At 50.4% G+C, this 22,521-nt stretch overlaps 36 non-coding genes across 36 annotated transcripts; all 36 read right to left on the bottom strand.

Annotated features, from left to right (window-relative positions):
- Positions 1-67: 67 nt before the first annotated feature.
- Positions 68-281, bottom strand: LOC143128161 (small nucleolar RNA U3). The gene has a single exon (XR_012987834.1). It is a non-coding gene; the product is annotated as a small nucleolar RNA U3 (small nucleolar RNA).
- A 415-nt stretch (positions 282-696) lies between these two features.
- LOC143128179 (small nucleolar RNA U3) lies at positions 697-910 on the bottom strand. Its single transcript, XR_012987851.1, has one exon. It is a non-coding gene; the product is annotated as a small nucleolar RNA U3 (small nucleolar RNA).
- A 415-nt stretch (positions 911-1,325) lies between these two features.
- LOC143128178 (small nucleolar RNA U3) lies at positions 1,326-1,539 on the bottom strand. The gene has a single exon (XR_012987850.1). It is a non-coding gene; the product is annotated as a small nucleolar RNA U3 (small nucleolar RNA).
- A 434-nt stretch (positions 1,540-1,973) lies between these two features.
- Positions 1,974-2,187, bottom strand: LOC143128194 (small nucleolar RNA U3). Its single transcript, XR_012987865.1, has one exon. It is a non-coding gene; the product is annotated as a small nucleolar RNA U3 (small nucleolar RNA).
- A 415-nt stretch (positions 2,188-2,602) lies between these two features.
- On the bottom strand, positions 2,603-2,816 carry LOC143128302 (small nucleolar RNA U3). The gene has a single exon (XR_012987951.1). It is a non-coding gene; the product is annotated as a small nucleolar RNA U3 (small nucleolar RNA).
- Positions 2,817-3,246: 430 nt separating this feature from the next.
- LOC143128193 (small nucleolar RNA U3) lies at positions 3,247-3,460 on the bottom strand. The gene has a single exon (XR_012987864.1). It is a non-coding gene; the product is annotated as a small nucleolar RNA U3 (small nucleolar RNA).
- Positions 3,461-3,875: 415 nt separating this feature from the next.
- LOC143128185 (small nucleolar RNA U3) lies at positions 3,876-4,089 on the bottom strand. Its single transcript, XR_012987856.1, has one exon. It is a non-coding gene; the product is annotated as a small nucleolar RNA U3 (small nucleolar RNA).
- A 415-nt stretch (positions 4,090-4,504) lies between these two features.
- LOC143128160 (small nucleolar RNA U3) lies at positions 4,505-4,718 on the bottom strand. Its single transcript, XR_012987833.1, has one exon. It is a non-coding gene; the product is annotated as a small nucleolar RNA U3 (small nucleolar RNA).
- Positions 4,719-5,148: 430 nt separating this feature from the next.
- On the bottom strand, positions 5,149-5,362 carry LOC143128192 (small nucleolar RNA U3). Its single transcript, XR_012987863.1, has one exon. It is a non-coding gene; the product is annotated as a small nucleolar RNA U3 (small nucleolar RNA).
- Positions 5,363-5,777: 415 nt separating this feature from the next.
- Positions 5,778-5,991, bottom strand: LOC143128183 (small nucleolar RNA U3). Its single transcript, XR_012987855.1, has one exon. It is a non-coding gene; the product is annotated as a small nucleolar RNA U3 (small nucleolar RNA).
- A 415-nt stretch (positions 5,992-6,406) lies between these two features.
- LOC143128205 (small nucleolar RNA U3) lies at positions 6,407-6,620 on the bottom strand. Its single transcript, XR_012987875.1, has one exon. It is a non-coding gene; the product is annotated as a small nucleolar RNA U3 (small nucleolar RNA).
- A 415-nt stretch (positions 6,621-7,035) lies between these two features.
- LOC143128159 (small nucleolar RNA U3) lies at positions 7,036-7,249 on the bottom strand. The gene has a single exon (XR_012987832.1). It is a non-coding gene; the product is annotated as a small nucleolar RNA U3 (small nucleolar RNA).
- A 415-nt stretch (positions 7,250-7,664) lies between these two features.
- On the bottom strand, positions 7,665-7,878 carry LOC143128334 (small nucleolar RNA U3). The gene has a single exon (XR_012987981.1). It is a non-coding gene; the product is annotated as a small nucleolar RNA U3 (small nucleolar RNA).
- A 425-nt stretch (positions 7,879-8,303) lies between these two features.
- On the bottom strand, positions 8,304-8,517 carry LOC143128182 (small nucleolar RNA U3). The gene has a single exon (XR_012987854.1). It is a non-coding gene; the product is annotated as a small nucleolar RNA U3 (small nucleolar RNA).
- Positions 8,518-8,932: 415 nt separating this feature from the next.
- On the bottom strand, positions 8,933-9,146 carry LOC143128204 (small nucleolar RNA U3). The gene has a single exon (XR_012987874.1). It is a non-coding gene; the product is annotated as a small nucleolar RNA U3 (small nucleolar RNA).
- A 415-nt stretch (positions 9,147-9,561) lies between these two features.
- LOC143128218 (small nucleolar RNA U3) lies at positions 9,562-9,779 on the bottom strand. Its single transcript, XR_012987886.1, has one exon. It is a non-coding gene; the product is annotated as a small nucleolar RNA U3 (small nucleolar RNA).
- A 415-nt stretch (positions 9,780-10,194) lies between these two features.
- LOC143128333 (small nucleolar RNA U3) lies at positions 10,195-10,408 on the bottom strand. Its single transcript, XR_012987980.1, has one exon. It is a non-coding gene; the product is annotated as a small nucleolar RNA U3 (small nucleolar RNA).
- Positions 10,409-10,833: 425 nt separating this feature from the next.
- LOC143128187 (small nucleolar RNA U3) lies at positions 10,834-11,047 on the bottom strand. Its single transcript, XR_012987858.1, has one exon. It is a non-coding gene; the product is annotated as a small nucleolar RNA U3 (small nucleolar RNA).
- Positions 11,048-11,477: 430 nt separating this feature from the next.
- On the bottom strand, positions 11,478-11,691 carry LOC143128300 (small nucleolar RNA U3). The gene has a single exon (XR_012987949.1). It is a non-coding gene; the product is annotated as a small nucleolar RNA U3 (small nucleolar RNA).
- Positions 11,692-12,106: 415 nt separating this feature from the next.
- Positions 12,107-12,320, bottom strand: LOC143128203 (small nucleolar RNA U3). Its single transcript, XR_012987873.1, has one exon. It is a non-coding gene; the product is annotated as a small nucleolar RNA U3 (small nucleolar RNA).
- Positions 12,321-12,735: 415 nt separating this feature from the next.
- LOC143128332 (small nucleolar RNA U3) lies at positions 12,736-12,949 on the bottom strand. Its single transcript, XR_012987979.1, has one exon. It is a non-coding gene; the product is annotated as a small nucleolar RNA U3 (small nucleolar RNA).
- Positions 12,950-13,383: 434 nt separating this feature from the next.
- On the bottom strand, positions 13,384-13,601 carry LOC143128214 (small nucleolar RNA U3). The gene has a single exon (XR_012987883.1). It is a non-coding gene; the product is annotated as a small nucleolar RNA U3 (small nucleolar RNA).
- Positions 13,602-14,016: 415 nt separating this feature from the next.
- Positions 14,017-14,230, bottom strand: LOC143128181 (small nucleolar RNA U3). Its single transcript, XR_012987853.1, has one exon. It is a non-coding gene; the product is annotated as a small nucleolar RNA U3 (small nucleolar RNA).
- A 415-nt stretch (positions 14,231-14,645) lies between these two features.
- Positions 14,646-14,859, bottom strand: LOC143128331 (small nucleolar RNA U3). The gene has a single exon (XR_012987978.1). It is a non-coding gene; the product is annotated as a small nucleolar RNA U3 (small nucleolar RNA).
- Positions 14,860-15,274: 415 nt separating this feature from the next.
- Positions 15,275-15,488, bottom strand: LOC143128330 (small nucleolar RNA U3). Its single transcript, XR_012987977.1, has one exon. It is a non-coding gene; the product is annotated as a small nucleolar RNA U3 (small nucleolar RNA).
- Positions 15,489-15,903: 415 nt separating this feature from the next.
- LOC143128329 (small nucleolar RNA U3) lies at positions 15,904-16,117 on the bottom strand. The gene has a single exon (XR_012987976.1). It is a non-coding gene; the product is annotated as a small nucleolar RNA U3 (small nucleolar RNA).
- Positions 16,118-16,532: 415 nt separating this feature from the next.
- Positions 16,533-16,746, bottom strand: LOC143128327 (small nucleolar RNA U3). The gene has a single exon (XR_012987975.1). It is a non-coding gene; the product is annotated as a small nucleolar RNA U3 (small nucleolar RNA).
- A 415-nt stretch (positions 16,747-17,161) lies between these two features.
- Positions 17,162-17,375, bottom strand: LOC143128326 (small nucleolar RNA U3). Its single transcript, XR_012987974.1, has one exon. It is a non-coding gene; the product is annotated as a small nucleolar RNA U3 (small nucleolar RNA).
- A 425-nt stretch (positions 17,376-17,800) lies between these two features.
- Positions 17,801-18,014, bottom strand: LOC143128325 (small nucleolar RNA U3). Its single transcript, XR_012987973.1, has one exon. It is a non-coding gene; the product is annotated as a small nucleolar RNA U3 (small nucleolar RNA).
- Positions 18,015-18,429: 415 nt separating this feature from the next.
- LOC143128195 (small nucleolar RNA U3) lies at positions 18,430-18,643 on the bottom strand. Its single transcript, XR_012987866.1, has one exon. It is a non-coding gene; the product is annotated as a small nucleolar RNA U3 (small nucleolar RNA).
- Positions 18,644-19,068: 425 nt separating this feature from the next.
- Positions 19,069-19,282, bottom strand: LOC143128324 (small nucleolar RNA U3). Its single transcript, XR_012987972.1, has one exon. It is a non-coding gene; the product is annotated as a small nucleolar RNA U3 (small nucleolar RNA).
- A 415-nt stretch (positions 19,283-19,697) lies between these two features.
- Positions 19,698-19,911, bottom strand: LOC143128323 (small nucleolar RNA U3). Its single transcript, XR_012987971.1, has one exon. It is a non-coding gene; the product is annotated as a small nucleolar RNA U3 (small nucleolar RNA).
- A 415-nt stretch (positions 19,912-20,326) lies between these two features.
- LOC143128200 (small nucleolar RNA U3) lies at positions 20,327-20,540 on the bottom strand. The gene has a single exon (XR_012987870.1). It is a non-coding gene; the product is annotated as a small nucleolar RNA U3 (small nucleolar RNA).
- A 415-nt stretch (positions 20,541-20,955) lies between these two features.
- On the bottom strand, positions 20,956-21,169 carry LOC143128267 (small nucleolar RNA U3). The gene has a single exon (XR_012987935.1). It is a non-coding gene; the product is annotated as a small nucleolar RNA U3 (small nucleolar RNA).
- Positions 21,170-21,584: 415 nt separating this feature from the next.
- LOC143128213 (small nucleolar RNA U3) lies at positions 21,585-21,802 on the bottom strand. The gene has a single exon (XR_012987882.1). It is a non-coding gene; the product is annotated as a small nucleolar RNA U3 (small nucleolar RNA).
- Positions 21,803-22,217: 415 nt separating this feature from the next.
- On the bottom strand, positions 22,218-22,431 carry LOC143128322 (small nucleolar RNA U3). Its single transcript, XR_012987970.1, has one exon. It is a non-coding gene; the product is annotated as a small nucleolar RNA U3 (small nucleolar RNA).
- Between the last annotated feature and the right edge of the window lie 90 nt (positions 22,432-22,521).

Below are 22,521 nucleotides of genomic sequence, written 5' to 3'. Positions count from 1 at the left end.
ACGTCTAGGCTGAGCGTGGCTTCTCAGTGCACCTTGTTGACACTGACTTTCAACAGACATGTGCGCTATCACTCTGACAATGCTTCTCTTCTCCTGCCCCCCGACAGAGAGCAGGAACGGTCATCAATGACAGCAGACCAGAGACAAAAGTCTCGATCTCTGTCCGATTCGCGCTCAAAGAAAAGCATTATAGCTCATCATCATGAATAGCGAGACACAACACTTTCGAAACGTATTTCCAAGTCAAGGACTATAGAAATGATCCCTGAAAGTATAGTCTTAACGTAACAGAGGCGACGCGAGCAGGGCCTTTCGCTTGCTCGGTCTTCACCATGAGGGTGTCCGGTCTATACGTGAGTGCCTTTCGGGTGCTGAGCGCTGCCTCGCGCCCAAGAAAAGACAGGTATCCCATCTACTCTGCTTTTGAGGGCGTCATCAGAGGCGTGACGAGGCATCAAGAGAGCATGAAAAGGGCGCCATAGCATTGACGCTGGAGCTGTGTTGTGGAAGGAGGCAGAGCGCTAGCGTCAAACAGCAAAGAGAGAGTCAATGCACAGATCAGTCACTGCGGGTAATATTTCTGAGAGATGACAGAGAGCTCTGCGATGAAGAAAGGAGCAACTCATCAGACGTCTAGGCTGAGCGTGGCTTCTCAGTGCACCTTGTTGACACTGACTTTCAACAGACATGTGCGCTACCACTCTGACAATGCTTCTCTTCTCCTGCCCCCTGACAGAGAGCAGGAACGGTCATCAATGACAGCAGACCAGAGACAAAAGTCTCGATCTCTGTCCGATTCGCGCTCAAAGAAAAGCATTATAGCTCATCATCATGAATAGCGAGGCACAACACTTTCGAAACGTATTTCCAAGTCAAGGACTATAGAAATGATCCCTGAAAGTATAGTCTTAACGTAACAGAGGCGACGCGAGCAGGGCCTTTCGCTTGCTCGGTCTTCACCATGAGGGTGTCCGGTCTATACGTGAGTGCCTTTCGGGTGCTGAGCGCTGCCTCGCGCCCAAGAAAAGACAGGTATCCCATCTACTCTGCTTTTGAGGGCGTCATCAGAGGCGTGACGAGGCATCAAGAGAGCATGAAAAGGGCGCCATAGCATTGACGCTGGAGCTGTGTTGTGGAAGGAGGCAGAGCGCTAGCGTCAAACAGCAAAGAGAGAGTCAATGCACAGATCAGTCACTGCGGGTAATATTTCTGAGAGATGACAGAGAGCTCTGCGATGAAGAAAGGAGCAACTCATCAGACGTCTAGGCTGAGCGTGGCTTCTCAGTGCACCTTGTTGACACTGACTTTCAACAGACATGTGCGCTACCACTCTGACAATGCTTCTCTTCTCCTGCCCCCTGACAGAGAGCAGGAACGGTCATCAATGACAGCAGACCAGAGACAAAAGTCTCGATCTCTGTCCGATTCGCGCTCAAAGAAAAGCATTATAGCTCATCATCATGAATAGCGAGGCACAACACTTTCGAAACGTATTTCCAAGTCAAGGACTATAGAAATGATCCCTGAAAGTATAGTCTTAACGTAACAGAGGCGACGCGAGCAGGGCCTTTCGCTTGCTCGGTCTTCACCATGAGGGTGTCCGGTCTATACGTGAGTGCCTTTCGGGTGCTGAGCGCTGCCTCGCGCCCAAGAAAAGACAGGTATCCCATCTACTCTGCTTTTGAGGGCGTCATCAGAGGCGTGACGAGGCATCAAGAGAGCATGAAAAGGGCGCCATAGCATTGACGCTGGAGCTGTGTTGTGGAAGGAGGCAGAGCGCTAGCGTCAAACAGCAAAGAGAGAGTCAATGCACAGATCGATCAGTCACTGCGGGTAATGCGTTGTGGGGGAATATTTCTGAGAGATGACAGAGAGCTCTGTGATGAAGAAAGGAGCAACTCATCAGACGTCTAGGCTGAGCGTGGCTTCTCAGTGCGCCTTATTGACACTGACTTTCAACAGACATGTGCGCTATCACTCTGACAATGCTTCTCTTCTCCTGCCCCCCGACAGAGAGCAGGAACGGTCATCAATGACAGCAGACCAGAGACAAAAGTCTCGCTCTCTGTCCGATTCGCGCTCAAAGAAAAGCATTATAGCTCATCATCATGAATAGCGAGACACAACACTTTCGAAACGTATTTCCAAGTCAAGGACTATAGAAATGATCCCTGAAAGTATAGTCTTAACGTAACAGAGGCGACGCGAGCAGAGCCTTTCGCTTGCTCGGTCTTCACCATGAGGGTGTCCGGTCTATACGTGAGTGCCTTTCGGGTGCTGAGCGCTGCCTCGCGCCCAAGAAAAGACAGGTATCCCATCTACTCTGCTTTTGAGGGCGTCATCAGAGGCGTGACGAGGCATCAAGAGAGCATGAAAAGGGCGCAATAGCATTGACGCTGGAGCTGTGTTGTGGAAGGAGGCAGAGCGCTAGCGTCAAACAGCAAAGAGAGAGTCAATGCACAGATCAGTCACTGCGGGTAATATTTCTGAGAGATGACAGAGAGCTCTGTGATGAAGAATGGAGCAACTCATCAGACGTCTAGGCTGAGCGTGGCTTCTCAGTGCACCTTGTTGACACTGACTTTCAACAGACATGTGCGCTATCACTCTGACAATGCTTCTCTTCTCCTGCCCCCCGACAGAGAGCAGGAACGGTCATCAATGACAGCAGACCAGAGACAAAAGTCTCGATCTCTGTCCGATTCGCGCTCAAAGAAAAGCATTATAGCTCATCATCATGAATAGCGAGGCACAACACTTTCGAAACGTATTTCCAAGTCAAGGACTATAGAAATGATCCCTGAAAGTATAGTCTTAACGTAACAGAGGCGACGCGAGCAGGGCCTTTCGCTTGCTCGGTCTTCACCATGAGGGTGTCCGGTCTATACGTGAGTGCCTTTCGGGTGCTGAGCGCTGCCTCGCGCCCAAGAAAAGACAGGTATCCCATCTACTCTGCTTTTGAGGGCGTCATCAGAGGCGTGACGAGGCATCAAGAGAGCATGAAAAGGGCGCCATAGCATTGACGCTGGAGCTGTGTTGTGGAAGGAGGCAGAGCGCTAGCGTCAAACAGCAAAGAGAGAGTCAATGCACAGATCAGTCACTGCGGGTAATGCGTTGTGGGGGAATATTTCTGAGAGATGACAGAGAGCTCTGCGATGAAGAAAGGAGCAACTCATCAGACGTCTAGGCTGAGCGTGGCTTCTCAGTGCGCCTTATTGACACTGACTTTCAACAGACATGTGCGCTATCACTCTGACAATGCTTCTCTTCTCCTGCCCCCCGACAGAGAGCAGGAACGGTCATCAATGACAGCAGACCAGAGACAAAAGTCTCGCTCTCTGTCCGATTCGCGCTCAAAGAAAAGCATTATAGCTCATCATCATGAATAGCGAGACACAACACTTTCGAAACGTATTTCCAAGTCAAGGACTATAGAAATGATCCCTGAAAGTATAGTCTTAACGTAACAGAGGCGACGCGAGCAGAGCCTTTCGCTTGCTCGGTCTTCACCATGAGGGTGTCCGGTCTATACGTGAGTGCCTTTCGGGTGCTGAGCGCTGCCTCGCGCCCAAGAAAAGACAGGTATCCCATCTACTCTGCTTTTGAGGGCGTCATCAGAGGCGTGACGAGGCATCAAGAGAGCATGAAAAGGGCGCAATAGCATTGACGCTGGAGCTGTGTTGTGGAAGGAGGCAGAGCGCTAGCGTCAAACAGCAAAGAGAGAGTCAATGCACAGATCAGTCACTGCGGGTAATATTTCTGAGAGATGACAGAGAGCTCTGTGATGAAGAATGGAGCAACTCATCAGACGTCTAGGCTGAGCGTGGCTTCTCAGTGCACCTTGTTGACACTGACTTTCAACAGACATGTGCGCTATCACTCTGACAATGCTTCTCTTCTCCTGCCCCCCGACAGAGAGCAGGAACGGTCATCAATGACAGCAGACCAGAGACAAAAGTCTCGATCTCTGTCCGATTCGCGCTCAAAGAAAAGCATTATAGCTCATCATCATGAATAGCGAGACACAACACTTTCAAAACGTATTTCCAAGTCAAGGACTATAGAAATGATCCCTGAAAGTATAGTCTTAACGTAACAGAGGCGACGCGAGCAGAGCCTTTCGCTTGCTCGGTCTTCACCATGAGGGTGTCCGGTCTATACGTGAGTGCCTTTCGGGTGCTGAGCGCTGCCTCGCGCCCAAGAAAAGACAGGCATCCCATCTACTCTGCTTTTGAGGGCGTCATCAGAGGCGTGACGAGGCATCAAGAGAGCATGAAAAGGGCGCCATAGCATTGACGCTGGAGCTGTGTTGTGGAAGGAGGCAGAGCGCTAGCGTCAAACAGCAAAGAGAGAGTCAATGCACAGATCAGTCACTGCGGGTAATATTTCTGAGAGATGACAGAGAGCTCTGTGATGAAGAAAGGAGCAACTCATCAGACATCTAGGCTGAGCGTGGCTTCTCAGTGCACCTTGTTGACACTGACTTTCAACAGACATGTGCGCTATCACTCTGACAATGCTTCTCTTCTCCTGCCCCCCGACAGAGAGCAGGAACGGTCATCAATGACAGCAGACCAGAGACAAAAGTCTCGATCTCTGTCCGATTCGCGCTCAAAGAAAAGCATTATAGCTCATCATCATGAATAGCGAGACACAACACTTTCGAAACGTATTTCCAAGTCAAGGACTATAGAAATGATCCCTGAAAGTATAGTCTTAACGTAACAGAGGCGACGCGAGCAGGGCCTTTCGCTTGCTCGGTCTTCACCATGAGGGTGTCCGGTCTATACGTGAGTGCCTTTCGGGTGCTGAGCGCTGCCTCGCGCCCAAGAAAAGACAGGTATCCCATCTACTCTGCTTTTGAGGGCGTCATCAGAGGCGTGACGAGGCATCAAGAGAGCATGAAAAGGGCGCCATAGCATTGACGCTGGAGCTGTGTTGTGGAAGGAGGCAGAGCGCTAGCGTCAAACAGCAAAGAGAGAGTCAATGCACAGATCAGTCACTGCGGGTAATGCGTTGTGGGGGAATATTTCTGAGAGATGACAGAGAGCTCTGCGATGAAGAAAGGAGCAACTCATCAGACGTCTAGGCTGAGCGTGGCTTCTCAGTGCGCCTTATTGACACTGACTTTCAACAGACATGTGCGCTATCACTCTGACAATGCTTCTCTTCTCCTGCCCCCCGACAGAGAGCAGGAACGGTCATCAATGACAGCAGACCAGAGACAAAAGTCTCGCTCTCTGTCCGATTCGCGCTCAAAGAAAAGCATTATAGCTCATCATCATGAATAGCGAGACACAACACTTTCGAAACGTATTTCCAAGTCAAGGACTATAGAAATGATCCCTGAAAGTATAGTCTTAACGTAACAGAGGCGACGCGAGCAGAGCCTTTCGCTTGCTCGGTCTTCACCATGAGGGTGTCCGGTCTATACGTGAGTGCCTTTCGGGTGCTGAGCGCTGCCTCGCGCCCAAGAAAAGACAGGTATCCCATCTACTCTGCTTTTGAGGGCGTCATCAGAGGCGTGACGAGGCATCAAGAGAGCATGAAAAGGGCGCAATAGCATTGACGCTGGAGCTGTGTTGTGGAAGGAGGCAGAGCGCTAGCGTCAAACAGCAAAGAGAGAGTCAATGCACAGATCAGTCACTGCGGGTAATATTTCTGAGAGATGACAGAGAGCTCTGTGATGAAGAATGGAGCAACTCATCAGACGTCTAGGCTGAGCGTGGCTTCTCAGTGCACCTTGTTGACACTGACTTTCAACAGACATGTGCGCTATCACTCTGACAATGCTTCTCTTCTCCTGCCCCCCGACAGAGAGCAGGAACGGTCATCAATGACAGCAGACCAGAGACAAAAGTCTCGATCTCTGTCCGATTCGCGCTCAAAGAAAAGCATTATAGCTCATCATCATGAATAGCGAGACACAACACTTTCAAAACGTATTTCCAAGTCAAGGACTATAGAAATGATCCCTGAAAGTATAGTCTTAACGTAACAGAGGCGACGCGAGCAGAGCCTTTCGCTTGCTCGGTCTTCACCATGAGGGTGTCCGGTCTATACGTGAGTGCCTTTCGGGTGCTGAGCGCTGCCTCGCGCCCAAGAAAAGACAGGTATCCCATCTACTCTGCTTTTGAGGGCGTCATCAGAGGCGTGACGAGGCATCAAGAGAGCATGAAAAGGGCGCCATAGCATTGACGCTGGAGCTGTGTTGTGGAAGGAGGCAGAGCGCTAGCGTCAAACAGCAAAGAGAGAGTCAATGCACAGATCAGTCACTGCGGGTAATATTTCTGAGAGATGACAGAGAGCTCTGTGATGAAGAAAGGAGCAACTCATCAGACATCTAGGCTGAGCGTGGCTTCTCAGTGCACCTTGTTGACACTGACTTTCAACAGACATGTGCGCTATCACTCTGACAATGCTTCTCTTCTCCTGCCCCCCGACAGAGAGCAGGAACGGTCATCAATGACAGCAGACCAGAGACAAAAGTCTCGATCTCTGTCCGATTCGCGCTCAAAGAAAAGCATTATAGCTCATCATCATGAATAGCGAGACACAACACTTTCGAAACGTATTTCCAAGTCAAGACCTATAGAAATGATCCCTGAAAGTATAGTCTTAACGTAACAGAGGCGACGCGAGCAGGGCCTTTCGCTTGCTCGGTCTTCACCATGAGGGTGTCCGGTCTATACGTGAGTGCCTTTCGGGTGCTGAGCGCTGCCTCGCGCCCAAGAAAAGACAGGTATCCCATCTACTCTGCTTTTGAGGGCGTCATCAGAGGCGTGACGAGGCATCAAGAGAGCATGAAAAGGGCGCCATAGCATTGACGCTGGAGCTGTGTTGTGGAAGGAGGCAGAGCGCTAGCGTCAAACAGCAAAGAGAGAGTCAATGCACAGATCAGTCACTGCGGGTAATATTTCTGAGAGATGACAGAGAGCTCTGTGATGAAGAATGGAGCAACTCATCAGATGTCTAGGCTGAGCGTGGCTTCTCAGTGCACCTTGTTGACACTGACTTTCAACAGACATGTGCGCTATCACTCTGACAATGCTTCTCTTCTCCTGCCCCCCGACAGAGAGCAGGAACGGTCATCAATGACAGCAGACCAGAGACAAAAGTCTCGATCTCTGTCCGATTCGCGCTCAAAGAAAAGCATTATAGCTCATCATCATGAATAGCGAGACACAACACTTTCGAAACGTATTTCCAAGTCAAGGACTATAGAAATGATCCCTGAAAGTATAGTCTTAACGTAACAGAGGCGACGCGAGCAGAGCCTTTCGCTTGCTCGGTCTTCACCATGAGGGTGTCCGGTCTATACGTGAGTGCCTTTCGGGTGCTGAGCGCTGCCTCGCGCCCAAGAAAAGACAGGTATCCCATCTACTCTGCTTTTGAGGGCGTCATCAGAGGCGTGACGAGGCATCAAGAGAGCATGAAAAGGGCGCCATAGCATTGACGCTGGAGCTGTGTTGTGGAAGGAGGCAGAGCGCTAGCGTCAAACAGCAAAGAGAGAGTCAATGCACAGATCAGTCACTGCGGGTAATATTTCTGAGAGATGACAGAGAGCTCTGTGATGAAGAATGGAGCAACTCATCAGACGTCTAGGCTGAGCGTGGCTTCTCAGTGCACCTTGTTGACACTGACTTTCAACAGACATGTGCGCTATCACTCTGACAATGCTTCTCTTCTCCTGCCCCCCGACAGAGAGCAGGAACGGTCATCAATGACAGCAGACCAGAGACAAAAGTCTCGATCTCTGTCCGATTCGCGCTCAAAGAAAAGCATTATAGCTCATCATCATGAATAGCGAGACACAACACTTTCGAAACGTATTTCCAAGTCAAGGACTATAGAAATGATCCCTGAAAGTATAGTCTTAACGTAACAGAGGCGACGCGAGCAGGGCCTTTCGCTTGCTCGGTCTTCACCATGAGGGTGTCCGGTCTATACGTGAGTGCCTTTCGGGTGCTGAGCGCTGCCTCGCGCTGCCTCGCGCCCAAGAAAAGACAGGTATCCCATCTACTCTGCTTTTGAGGGCGTCATCAGAGGCGTGACGAGGCATCAAGAGAGCATGAAAAGGGCGCCATAGCATTGACGCTGGAGCTGTGTTGTGGAAGGAGGCAGAGCGCTAGCGTCAAACAGCAAAGAGAGAGTCAATGCACAGATCAGTCACTGCGGGTAATATTTCTGAGAGATGACAGAGAGCTCTGTGATGAAGAATGGAGCAACTCATCAGACGTCTAGGCTGAGCGTGGCTTCTCAGTGCACCTTGTTGACACTGACTTTCAACAGACATGTGCGCTATCACTCTGACAATGCTTCTCTTCTCCTGCCCCCCGACAGAGAGCAGGAACGGTCATCAATGACAGCAGACCAGAGACAAAAGTCTCGATCTCTGTCCGATTCGCGCTCAAAGAAAAGCATTATAGCTCATCATCATGAATAGCGAGACACAACACTTTCAAAACGTATTTCCAAGTCAAGGACTATAGAAATGATCCCTGAAAGTATAGTCTTAACGTAACAGAGGCGACGCGAGCAGAGCCTTTCGCTTGCTCGGTCTTCACCATGAGGGTGTCCGGTCTATACGTGAGTGCCTTTCGGGTGCTGAGCGCTGCCTCGCGCCCAAGAAAAGACAGGTATCCCATCTACTCTGCTTTTGAGGGCGTCATCAGAGGCGTGACGAGGCATCAAGAGAGCATGAAAAGGGCGCCATAGCATTGACGCTGGAGCTGTGTTGTGGAAGGAGGCAGAGCGCTAGCGTCAAACAGCAAAGAGAGAGTCAATGCACAGATCAGTCACTGCGGGTAATATTTCTGAGAGATGACAGAGAGCTCTGTGATGAAGAAAGGAGCAACTCATCAGACATCTAGGCTGAGCGTGGCTTCTCAGTGCACCTTGTTGACACTGACTTTCAACAGACATGTGCGCTATCACTCTGACAATGCTTCTCTTCTCCTGCCCCCCGACAGAGAGCAGGAACGGTCATCAATGACAGCAGACCAGAGACAAAAGTCTCGATCTCTGTCCGATTCGCGCTCAAAGAAAAGCATTATAGCTCATCATCATGAATAGCGAGACACAACACTTTCGAAACGTATTTCCAAGTCAAGACCTATAGAAATGATCCCTGAAAGTATAGTCTTAACGTAACAGAGGCGACGCGAGCAGGGCCTTTCGCTTGCTCGGTCTTCACCATGAGGGTGTCCGGTCTATACGTGAGTGCCTTTCGGGTGCTGAGCGCTGCCTCGCGCCCAAGAAAAGACAGGTATCCCATCTACTCTGCTTTTGAGGGCGTCATCAGAGGCGTGACGAGGCATCAAGAGAGCATGAAAAGGGCGCCATAGCATTGACGCTGGAGCTGTGTTGTGGAAGGAGGCAGAGCGCTAGCGTCAAACAGCAAAGAGAGAGTCAATGCACAGATCAGTCACTGCGGGTAATATTTCTGAGAGATGACAGAGAGCTCTGTGATGAAGAATGGAGCAACTCATCAGACGTCTAGGCTGAGCGTGGCTTCTCAGTGCACCTTGTTGACACTGACTTTCAACAGACATGTGCGCTATCACTCTGACAATGCTTCTCTTCTCCTGCCCCCCGACAGAGAGCAGGAACGGTCATCAATGACAGCAGACCAGAGACAAAAGTCTCGATCTCTGTCCGATTCGCGCTCAAAGAAAAGCATTATAGCTCATCATCATGAATAGCGAGACACAACACTTTCGAAACGTATTTCCAAGTCAAGGACTATAGAAATGATCGATCCCTGAAAGTATAGTCTTAACGTAACAGAGGCGACGCGAGCAGAGCCTTTCGCTTGCTCGGTCTTCACCATGAGGGTGTCCGGTCTATACGTGAGTGCCTTTCGGGTGCTGAGCGCTGCCTCGCGCCCAAGAAAAGACAGGTATCCCATCTATTCTGCTTTTGAGGGCGTCATCAGAGGCGTGACGAGGCATCAAGAGAGCATGAAAAGGGCGCCATAGCATTGACGCTGGAGCTGTGTTGTGGAAGGAGGCAGAGCGCTAGCGTCAAACAGCAAAGAGAGAGTCAATGCACAGATCAGTCACTGCGGGTAATATTTCTGAGAGATGACAGAGAGCTCTGTGATGAAGAATGGAGCAACTCATCAGACGTCTAGGCTGAGCGTGGCTTCTCAGTGCACCTTGTTGACACTGACTTTCAACAGACATGTGCGCTATCACTCTGACAATGCTTCTCTTCTCCTGCCCCCCGACAGAGAGCAGGAACGGTCATCAATGACAGCAGACCAGAGACAAAAGTCTCGATCTCTGTCCGATTCGCGCTCAAAGAAAAGCATTATAGCTCATCATCATGAATAGCGAGACACAACACTTTCGAAACGTATTTCCAAGTCAAGGACTATAGAAATGATCCCTGAAAGTATAGTCTTAACGTAACAGAGGCGACGCGAGCAGGGCCTTTCGCTTGCTCGGTCTTCACCATGAGGGTGTCCGGTCTATACGTGAGTGCCTTTCGGGTGCTGAGCGCTGCCTCGCGCTGCCTCGCGCCCAAGAAAAGACAGGTATCCCATCTACTCTGCTTTTGAGGGCGTCATCAGAGGCGTGACGAGGCATCAAGAGAGCATGAAAAGGGCGCCATAGCATTGACGCTGGAGCTGTGTTGTGGAAGGAGGCAGAGCGCTAGCGTCAAACAGCAAAGAGAGAGTCAATGCACAGATCAGTCACTGCGGGTAATATTTCTGAGAGATGACAGAGAGCTCTGCGATGAAGAAAGGAGCAACTCATCAGACGTCTAGGCTGAGCGTGGCTTCTCAGTGCACCTTGTTGACACTGACTTTCAACAGACATGTGCGCTATCACTCTGACAATGCTTCTCTTCTCCTGCCCCGCGACAGAGAGCAGGAACGGTCATCAATGACAGCAGACCAGAGACAAAAGTCTCGATCTCTGTCCGATTCGCGCTCAAAGAAAAGCATTATAGCTCATCATCATGAATAGCGAGACACAACACTTTCGAAACGTATTTCCAAGTCAAGGACTATAGAAATGATCCCTGAAAGTATAGTCTTAACGTAACAGAGGCGACGCGAGCAGGGCCTTTCGCTTGCTCGGTCTTCACCATGAGGGTGTCCGGTCTATACGTGAGTGCCTTTCGGGTGCTGAGCGCTGCCTCGCGCCCAAGAAAAGACAGGTATCCCATCTACTCTGCTTTTGAGGGCGTCATCAGAGGCGTGACGAGGCATCAAGAGAGCATGAAAAGGGCGCCATAGCATTGACGCTGGAGCTGTGTTGTGGAAGGAGGCAGAGCGCTAGCGTCAAACAGCAAAGAGAGAGTCAATGCACAGATCAGTCACTGCGGGTAATGCGTTGTGGGGGAATATTTCTGAGAGATGACAGAGAGCTCTGCGATGAAGAAAGGAGCAACTCATCAGACGTCTAGGCTGAGCGTGGCTTCTCAGTGCGCCTTATTGACACTGACTTTCAACAGACATGTGCGCTATCACTCTGACAATGCTTCTCTTCTCCTGCCCCCTGACAGAGAGCAGGAACGGTCATCAATGACAGCAAACCAGAGACAAAAGTCTCGCTCTCTGTCCGATTCGCGCTCAAAGAAAAGCATTATAGCTCATCATCATGAATAGCGAGACACAACACTTTCGAAACGTATTTCCAAGTCAAGGACTATAGAAATGATCCCTGAAAGTATAGTCTTAACGTAACAGAGGCGACGCGAGCAGAGCCTTTCGCTTGCTCGGTCTTCACCATGAGGGTGTCCGGTCTATACGTGAGTGCCTTTCGGGTGCTGAGCGCTGCCTCGCGCCCAAGAAAAGACAGGTATCCCATCTACTCTGCTTTTGAGGGCGTCATCAGAGGCGTGACGAGGCATCAAGAGAGCATGAAAAGGGCGCCATAGCATTGACGCTGGAGCTGTGTTGTGGAAGGAGGCAGAGCGCTAGCGTCAAACAGCAAAGAGAGAGTCAATGCACAGATCAGTCACTGCGGGTAATATTTCTGAGAGATGACAGAGAGCTCTGTGATGAAGAAAGGAGCAACTCATCAGACATCTAGGCTGAGCGTGGCTTCTCAGTGCACCTTGTTGACACTGACTTTCAACAGACATGTGCGCTATCACTCTGACAATGCTTCTCTTCTCCTGCCCCCCGACAGAGAGCAGGAACGGTCATCAATGACAGCAGACCAGAGACAAAAGTCTCGATCTCTGTCCGATTCGCGCTCAAAGAAAAGCATTATAGCTCATCATCATGAATAGCGAGACACAACACTTTCGAAACGTATTTCCAAGTCAAGACCTATAGAAATGATCCCTGAAAGTATAGTCTTAACGTAACAGAGGCGACGCGAGCAGGGCCTTTCGCTTGCTCGGTCTTCACCATGAGGGTGTCCGGTCTATACGTGAGTGCCTTTCGGGTGCTGAGCGCTGCCTCGCGCCCAAGAAAAGACAGGTATCCCATCTACTCTGCTTTTGAGGGCGTCATCAGAGGCGTGACGAGGCATCAAGAGAGCATGAAAAGGGCGCCATAGCATTGACGCTGGAGCTGTGTTGTGGAAGGAGGCAGAGCGCTAGCGTCAAACAGCAAAGAGAGAGTCAATGCACAGATCAGTCACTGCGGGTAATATTTCTGAGAGATGACAGAGAGCTCTGTGATGAAGAATGGAGCAACTCATCAGACGTCTAGGCTGAGCGTGGCTTCTCAGTGCACCTTGTTGACACTGACTTTCAACAGACATGTGCGCTATCACTCTGACAATGCTTCTCTTCTCCTGCCCCCCGACAGAGAGCAGGAACGGTCATCAATGACAGCAGACCAGAGACAAAAGTCTCGATCTCTGTCCGATTCGCGCTCAAAGAAAAGCATTATAGCTCATCATCATGAATAGCGAGACACAACACTTTCGAAACGTATTTCCAAGTCAAGGACTATAGAAATGATCCCTGAAAGTATAGTCTTAACGTAACAGAGGCGACGCGAGCAGGGCCTTTCGCTTGCTCGGTCTTCACCATGAGGGTGTCCGGTCTATACGTGAGTGCCTTTCGGGTGCTGAGCGCTGCCTCGCGCCCAAGAAAAGACAGGTATCCCATCTACTCTGCTTTTGAGGGCGTCATCAGAGGCGTGACGAGGCATCAAGAGAGCATGAAAAGGGCGCCATAGCATTGACGCTGGAGCTGTGTTGTGGAAGGAGGCAGAGCGCTAGCGTCAAACAGCAAAGAGAGAGTCAATGCACAGATCGATCAGTCACTGCGGGTAATGCGTTGTGGGGGAATATTTCTGAGAGATGACAGAGAGCTCTGCGATGAAGAAAGGAGCAACTCATCAGACGTCTAGGCTGAGCGTGGCTTCTCAGTGCGCCTTATTGACACTGACTTTCAACAGACATGTGCGCTATCACTCTGACAATGCTTCTCTTCTCCTGCCCCCCGACAGAGAGCAGGAACGGTCATCAATGACAGCAAACCAGAGACAAAAGTCTCGCTCTCTGTCCGATTCGCGCTCAAAGAAAAGCATTATAGCTCATCATCATGAATAGCGAGACACAACACTTTCGAAACGTATTTCCAAGTCAAGGACTATAGAAATGATCGATCCCTGAAAGTATAGTCTTAACGTAACAGAGGCGACGCGAGCAGGGCCTTTCGCTTGCTCGGTCTTCACCATGAGGGTGTCCGGTCTATACGTGAGTGCCTTTCGGGTGCTGAGCGCTGCCTCGCGCCCAAGAAAAGACAGGTATCCCATCTACTCTGCTTTTGAGGGCGTCATCAGAGGCGTGACGAGGCATCAAGAGAGCATGAAAAGGGCGCAATAGCATTGACGCTGGAGCTGTGTTGTGGAAGGAGGCAGAGCGCTAGCGTCAAACAGCAAAGAGAGAGTCAATGCACAGATCAGTCACTGCGGGTAATATTTCTGAGAGATGACAGAGAGCTCTGTGATGAAGAATGGAGCAACTCATCAGACGTCTAGGCTGAGCGTGGCTTCTCAGTGCACCTTGTTGACACTGACTTTCAACAGACATGTGCGCTATCACTCTGACAATGCTTCTCTTCTCCTGCCCCCCGACAGAGAGCAGGAACGGTCATCAATGACAGCAGACCAGAGACAAAAGTCTCGATCTCTGTCCGATTCGCGCTCAAAGAAAAGCATTATAGCTCATCATCATGAATAGCGAGACACAACACTTTCAAAACGTATTTCCAAGTCAAGGACTATAGAAATGATCCCTGAAAGTATAGTCTTAACGTAACAGAGGCGACGCGAGCAGAGCCTTTCGCTTGCTCGGTCTTAACCATGAGGGTGTCCGGTCTATACGTGAGTGCCTTTCGGGTGCTGAGCGCTGCCTCGCGCCCAAGAAAAGACAGGTATCCCATCTACTCTGCTTTTGAGGGCGTCATCAGAGGCGTGACGAGGCATCAAGAGAGCATGAAAAGGGCGCCATAGCATTGACGCTGGAGCTGTGTTGTGGAAGGAGGCAGAGCGCTAGCGTCAAACAGCAAAGAGAGAGTCAATGCACAGATCAGTCACTGCGGGTAATATTTCTGAGAGATGACAGAGAGCTCTGTGAGGAAGAAAGGAGCAACTCATCAGACGTCTAGGCTGAGCGTGGCTTCTCAGTGCACCTTGTTGACACTGACTTTCAACAGACATGTGCGCTATCACTCTGACAATGCTTCTCTTCTCCTGCCCCCCGACAGAGAGCAGGAACGGTCATCAATGACAGCAGACCAGAGACAAAAGTCTCGATCTCTGTCCGATTCGCGCTCAAAGAAAAGCATTATAGCTCATCATCATGAATAGCGAGACACAACACTTTCGAAACGTATTTCCAAGTCAAGGACTATAGAAATGATCCCTGAAAGTATAGTCTTAACGTAACAGAGGCGACGCGAGCAGGGCCTTTCGCTTGCTCGGTCTTCACCATGAGGGTGTCCGGTCTATACGTGAGTGCCTTTCGGGTGCTGAGCGCTGCCTCGCGCCCAAGAAAAGACAGGTATCCCATCTACTCTGCTTTTGAGGGCGTCATCAGAGGCGTGACGAGGCATCAAGAGAGCATGAAAAGGGCGCCATAGCATTGACGCTGGAGCTGTGTTGTGGAAGGAGGCAGAGCGCTAGCGTCAAACAGCAAAGAGAGAGTCAATGCACAGATCAGTCACTGCGGGTAATATTTCTGAGAGATGACAGAGAGCTCTGTGATGAAGAATGGAGCAACTCATCAGACGTCTAGGCTGAGCGTGCCTTCTCAGTGCACCTTGTTGACACTGACTTTCAACAGACATGTGCGCTATCACTCTGACAATGCTTCTCTTCTCCTGCCCCCCGACAGAGAGCAGGAACGGTCATCAATGACAGCAGACCAGAGACAAAAGTCTCGATCTCTGTCCGATTCGCGCTCAAAGAAAAGCATTATAGCTCATCATCATGAATAGCGAGACACAACACTTTCGAAACGTATTTCCAAGTCAAGGACTATAGAAATGATCCCTGAAAGTATAGTCTTAACGTAACAGAGGCGACGCGAGCAGAGCCTTTCGCTTGCTCGGTCTTCACCATGAGGGTGTCCGGTCTATACGTGAGTGCCTTTCGGGTGCTGAGCGCTGCCTCGCGCCCAAGAAAAGACAGGTATCCCATCTACTCTGCTTTTGAGGGCGTCATCAGAGGCGTGACGAGGCATCAAGAGAGCATGAAAAGGGCGCCATAGCATTGACGCTGGAGCTGTGTTGTGGAAGGAGGCAGAGCGCTAGCGTCAAACAGCAAAGAGAGAGTCAATGCACAGATCAGTCACTGCGGGTAATATTTCTGAGAGATGACAGAGAGCTCTGTGAGGAAGAAAGGAGCAACTCATCAGACGTCTAGGCTGAGCGTGGCTTCTCAGTGCACCTTGTTGACACTGACTTTCAACAGACATGTGCGCTATCACTCTGACAATGCTTCTCTTCTCCTGCCCCCCGACAGAGAGCAGGAACGGTCATCAATGACAGCAGACCAGAGACAAAAGTCTCGATCTCTGTCCGATTCGCGCTCAAAGAAAAGCATTATAGCTCATCATCATGAATAGCGAGACACAACACTTTCGAAACGTATTTCCAAGTCAAGGACTATAGAAATGATCCCTGAAAGTATAGTCTTAACGTAACAGAGGCGACGCGAGCAGGGCCTTTCGCTTGCTCGGTCTTCACCATGAGGGTGTCCGGTCTATACGTGAGTGCCTTTCGGGTGCTGAGCGCTGCCTCGCGCCCAAGAAAAGACAGGTATCCCATCTACTCTGCTTTTGAGGGCGTCATCAGAGGCGTGACGAGGCATCAAGAGAGCATGAAAAGGGCGCCATAGCATTGACGCTGGAGCTGTGTTGTGGAAGGAGGCAGAGCGCTAGCGTCAAACAGCAAAGAGAGAGTCAATGCACAGATCAGTCACTGTGGGTAATATTTCTGAGAGATGACAGAGAGCTCTGTGATGAAGAATGGAGCAACTCATCAGACGTCTAGGCTGAGCGTGGCTTCTCAGTGCACCTTGTTGACACTGACTTTCAACAGACATGTGCGCTATCACTCTGACAATGCTTCTCTTCTCCTGCCCCCCGACAGAGAGCAGGAACGGTCATCAATGACAGCAGACCAGAGACAAAAGTCTCGATCTCTGTCCGATTCGCGCTCAAAGAAAAGCATTATAGCTCATCATCATGAATAGCGAGACACAACACTTTCGAAACGTATTTCCAAGTCAAGGACTATAGAAATGATCCCTGAAAGTATAGTCTTAACGTAACAGAAGCGACGCGAGCAGAGCCTTTCGCTTGCTCGGTCTTCACCATGAGGGTGTCCGGTCTTTACGTGAGTGCCTTTCGGGTGCTGAGCGCTGCCTCGCGCCCAAGAAAAGACAGGTATCCCATCTACTCTGCTTTTGAGGGCGTCATCAGAGGCGTGACGAGGCATCAAGAGAGCATGAAAAGGGCGCCATAGCATTGACGCTGGAGCTGTGTTGTGGAAGGAGGCAGAGCGCTAGCGTCAAACAGCAAAGAGAGAGTCAATGCACAGATCAGTCACTGCGGGTAATATTTCTGAGAGATGACAGAGAGCTCTGTGATGAAGAATGGAGCAACTCATCAGACGTCTAGGCTGAGCGTGGCTTCTCAGTGCACCTTGTTGACACTGACTTTCAACAGACATGTGCGCTATCACTCTGACAATGCTTCTCTTCTCCTGCCCCCCGACAGAGAGCAGGAACGGTCATCAATGACAGCAGACCAGAGACAAAAGTCTCGATCTCTGTCCGATTCGCGCTCAAAGAAAAGCATTATAGCTCATCATCATGAATAGCGAGACACAACACTTTCGAAACGTATTTCCAAGTCAAGGACTATAGAAATGATCCCTGAAAGTATAGTCTTAACGTAACAGAGGCGACGCGAGCAGGGCCTTTCGCTTGCTCGGTCTTCACCATGAGGGTGTCCGGTCTATACGTGAGTGCCTTTCGGGTGCTGAGCGCTGCCTCGCGCTGCCTCGCGCCCAAGAAAAGACAGGTATCCCATCTACTCTGCTTTTGAGGGCGTCATCAGAGGCGTGACGAGGCATCAAGAGAGCATGAAAAGGGCGCAATAGCATTGACGCTGGAGCTGTGTTGTGGAAGGAGGCAGAGCGCTAGCGTCAAACAGCAAAGAGAGAGTCAATGCACAGATCAGTCACTGCGGGTAATATTTCTGAGAGATGACAGAGAGCTCTGTGATGAAGAATGGAGCAACTCATCAGACGTCTAGGCTGAGCGTGGCTTCTCAGTGCACCTTGTTGACACTGACTTTCAACAGACATGTGCGCTATCACTCTGACAATGCTTCTCTTCTCCTGCCCCCCGACAGAGAGCAGGAACGGTCATCAATGACAGCAGACCAGAGACAAAAGTCTCGATCTCTGTCCGATTCGCGCTCAAAGAAAAGCATTATAGCTCATCATCATGAATAGCGAGACACAACACTTTCGAAACGTATTTCCAAGTCAAGGACTATAGAAATGATCCCTGAAAGTATAGTCTTAACGTAACAGAGGCGACGCGAGCAGAGCCTTTCGCTTGCTCGGTCTTCACCATGAGGGTGTCCGGTCTATACGTGAGTGCCTTTCGGGTGCTGAGCGCTGCCTCGCGCCCAAGAAAAGACAGGTATCCCATCTACTCTGCTTTTGAGGGCGTCATCAGAGGCGTGACGAGGCATCAAGAGAGCATGAAAAGGGCGCCATAGCATTGACGCTGGAGCTGTGTTGTGGAAGGAGGCAGAGCGCTAGCGTCAAACAGCAAAGAGAGAGTCAATGCACAGATCAGTCACTGCGGGTAATATTTCTGAGAGATGACAGAGAGCTCTGTGATGAAGAATGGAGCAACTCATCAGACGTCTAGGCTGAGCGTGGCTTCTCAGTGCACCTTGTTGACACTGACTTTCAACAGACATGTGCGCTATCACTCTGACAATGCTTCTCTTCTCCTGCCCCCCGACAGAGAGCAGGAACGGTCATCAATGACAGCAGACCAGAGACAAAAGTCTCGATCTCTGTCCGATTCGCGCTCAAAGAAAAGCATTATAGCTCATCATCATGAATAGCGAGACACAACACTTTCGAAACGTATTTCCAAGTCAAGGACTATAGAAATGATCTCTGAAAGTATAGTCTTAACGTAACAGAGGCGACGCGAGCAGGGCCTTTCGCTTGCTCGGTCTTCACCATGAGGGTGTCCGGTCTATACGTGAGTGCCTTTCGGGTGCTGAGCGCTGCCTCGCGCTGCCTCGCGCCCAAGAAAAGACAGGTATCCCATCTACTCTGCTTTTGAGGGCGTCATCAGAGGCGTGACGAGGCATCAAGAGAGCATGAAAAGGGCGCAATAGCATTGACGCTGGAGCTGTGTTGTGGAAGGAGGCAGAGCGCTAGCGTCAAACAGCAAAGAGAGAGTCAATGCACAGATCAGTCACTGCGGGTAATATTTCTGAGAGATGACAGAGAGCTCTGTGATGAAGAATGGAGCAACTCATCAGACGTCTAGGCTGAGCGTGGCTTCTCAGTGCACCTTGTTGACACTGACTTTCAACAGACATGTGCGCTATCACTCTGACAATGCTTCTCTTCTCCTGCCCCCCGACAGAGAGCAGGAACGGTCATCAATGACAGCAGACCAGAGACAAAAGTCTCGATCTCTGTCCGATTCGCGCTCAAAGAAAAGCATTATAGCTCATCATCATGAATAGCGAGACACAACACTTTCGAAACGTATTTCCAAGTCAAGGACTATAGAAATGATCCCTGAAAGTATAGTCTTAACGTAACAGAGGCGACGCGAGCAGAGCCTTTCGCTTGCTCGGTCTTCACCATGAGGGTGTCCGGTCTATACGTGAGTGCCTTTCGGGTGCTGAGCGCTGCCTCGCGCCCAAGAAAAGACAGGTATCCCATCTACTCTGCTTTTGAGGGCGTCATCAGAGGCGTGACGAGGCATCAAGAGAGCATGAAAAGGGCGCCATAGCATTGACGCTGGAGCTGTGTTGTGGAAGGAGGCAGAGCGCTAGCGTCAAACAGCAAAGAGAGAGTCAATGCACAGATCAGTCACTGCGGGTAATATTTCTGAGAGATGACAGAGAGCTCTGCGATGAAGAAAGGAGCAACTCATCAGACGTCTAGGCTGAGCGTGGCTTCTCAGTGCACCTTGTTGACACTGACTTTCAACAGACATGTGCGCTATCACTCTGACAATGCTTCTCTTCTCCTGCCCCCCGACAGAGAGCAGGAACGGTCATCAATGACAGCAGACCAGAGACAAAAGTCTCGATCTCTGTCCGATTCGCGCTCAAAGAAAAGCATTATAGCTCATCATCATGAATAGCGAGACACAACACTTTCGAAACGTATTTCCAAGTCAAGGACTATAGAAATGATCCCTGAAAGTATAGTCTTAACGTAACAGAGGCGACGCGAGCAGGGCCTTTCGCTTGCTCGGTCTTCACCATGAGGGTGTCCGGTCTATACGTGAGTGCCTTTCGGGTGCTGAGCGCTGCCTCGCGCCCAAGAAAAGACAGGTATCCCATCTACTCTGCTTTTGAGGGCGTCATCAGAGGCGTGACGAGGCATCAAGAGAGCATGAAAAGGGCGCCATAGCATTGACGCTGGAGCTGTGTTGTGGAAGGAGGCAGAGCGCTAGCGTCAAACAGCAAAGAGAGAGTCAATGCACAGATCAGTCACTGCGGGTAATATTTCTGAGAGATGACAGAGAGCTCTGTGATGAAGAATGGAGCAACTCATCAGACGTCTAGGCTGAGCGTGGCTTCTCAGTGCACCTTGTTGACACTGACTTTCAACAGACATGTGCGCTATCACTCTGACAATGCTTCTCTTCTCCTGCCCCCCGACAGAGAGCAGGAACGGTCATCAATGACAGCAGACCAGAGACAAAAGTCTCGATCTCTGTCCGATTCGCGCCCAAAGAAAAGCATTATAGCTCATCATCATGAATAGCGAGACACAACACTTTCGAAACGTATTTCCAAGTCAAGGACTATAGAAATGATCCCTGAAAGTATAGTCTTAACGTAACAGAGGCGACGCGAGCAGAGCCTTTCGCTTGCTCGGTCTTCACCATGAGGGTGTCCGGTCTATACGTGAGTGCCTTTCGGGTGCTGAGCGCTGCCTCGCGCCCAAGAAAAGACAGGTATCCCATCTACTCTGCTTTTGAGGGCGTCATCAGAGGCGTGACGAGGCATCAAGAGAGCATGAAAAGGGCGCCATAGCATTGACGCTGGAGCTGTGTTGTGGAAGGAGGCAGAGCGCTAGCGTCAAACAGCAAAGAGAGAGTCAATGCACAGATCAGTCACTGCGGGTAATATTTCTGAGAGATGACAGAGAGCTCTGTGATGAAGAATGGAGCAACTCATCAGACGTCTAGGCTGAGCGTGGCTTCTCAGTGCACCTTGTTGACACTGACTTTCAACAGACATGTGCGCTATCACTCTGACAATGCTTCTCTTCTCCTGCCCCCCGACAGAGAGCAGGAACGGTCATCAATGACAGCAGACCAGAGACAAAAGTCTCTATCTCTGTCCGATTCGCGCTCAAAGAAAAGCATTATAGCTCATCATCATGAATAGCGAGACACAACACTTTCGAAACGTATTTCCAAGTCAAGGACTATAGAAATGATCCCTGAAAGTATAGTCTTAACGTAACAGAGGCGACGCGAGCAGAGCCTTTCGCTTGCTCGGTCTTCACCATGAGGGTGTCCGGTCTATACGTGAGCGCCTTTCGGGTGCTGAGCGCTGCCTCGCGCCCAAGAAAAGACAGGTATCCCATCTACTCTGCTTTTGAGGGCGTCATCAGAGGCGTGACGAGGCATCAAGAGAGCATGAAAAGGGCGCCATAGCATTGACGCTGGAGCTGTGTTGTGGAAGGAGGCAGAGCGCTAGCGTCAAACAGCAAAGAGAGAGTCAATGCACAGATCAGTCACTGCGGGTAATATTTCTGAGAGATGACAGAGAGCTCTGTGATGAAGAATGGAGCAACTCATCAGACGTCTAGGCTGAGTGTGGCTTCTCAGTGCACCTTGTTGACACTGACTTTCAACAGACATGTGCGCTATCACTCTGACAATGCTTCTCTTCTCCTGCCCCCCGACAGAGAGCAGGAACGGTCATCAATGACAGCAGACCAGAGACAAAAGTCTCTATCTCTGTCCGATTCGCGCTCAAAGAAAAGCATTATAGCTCATCATCATGAATAGCGAGACACAACACTTTCGAAACGTATTTCCAAGTCAAGGACTATAGAAATGATCGATCCCTGAAAGTATAGTCTTAACGTAACAGAGGCGACGCGAGCAGAGCCTTTCGCTTGCTCGGTCTTCACCATGAGGGTGTCCGGTCTATACGTGAGCGCCTTTCGGGTGCTGAGCGCTGCCTCGCGCCCAAGAAAAGACAGGTATCCCATCTACTCTGCTTTTGAGGGCGTCATCAGAGGCGTGACGAGGCATCAAGAGAGCATGAAAAGGGCGCCATAGCATTGACGCTGGAGCTGTGTTGTGGAAGGAGGCAGAGCGCTAGCGTCAAACAGCAAAGAGAGAGTCAATGCACAGATCAGTCACTGCGGGTAATATTTCTGAGAGATGACAGAGAGCTCTGTGATGAAGAATGGAGCAACTCATCAGACGTCTAGGCTGAGCGTGGCTTCTCAGTGCACCTTGTTGACACTGACTTTCAACAGACATGTGCGCTATCACTCTGACAATGCTTCTCTTCTCCTGCCCCCCGACAGAGAGCAGGAACGGTCATCAATGACAGCAGACCAGAGACAAAAGTCTCGATCTCTGTCCGATTCGCGCTCAAAGAAAAGCATTATAGCTCATCATCATGAATAGCGAGACACAACACTTTCGAAACGTATTTCCAAGTCAAGGACTATAGAAATGATCCCTGAAAGTATAGTCTTAACGTAACAGAGGCGACGCGAGCAGAGCCTTTCGCTTGCTCGGTCTTCACCATGAGGGTGTCCGGTCTATACGTGAGTGCCTTTCGGGTG

The sequence above is a fragment of the Alosa pseudoharengus genome, unplaced genomic scaffold (assembly GCF_046254945.1).
Source record: "Alosa pseudoharengus isolate Yale_2024_CS ecotype anadromous, Long Island Sound unplaced genomic scaffold, YU_APseudo_1.1 YU_APseudo_1.1_scf_17, whole genome shotgun sequence".
Taxonomy (NCBI): Eukaryota; Metazoa; Chordata; class Actinopteri; order Clupeiformes; family Clupeidae; genus Alosa; species Alosa pseudoharengus.
Note: the sequence above shows the minus strand (reverse complement) of the source record. Positions and strands in the feature narration are given on the sequence as shown.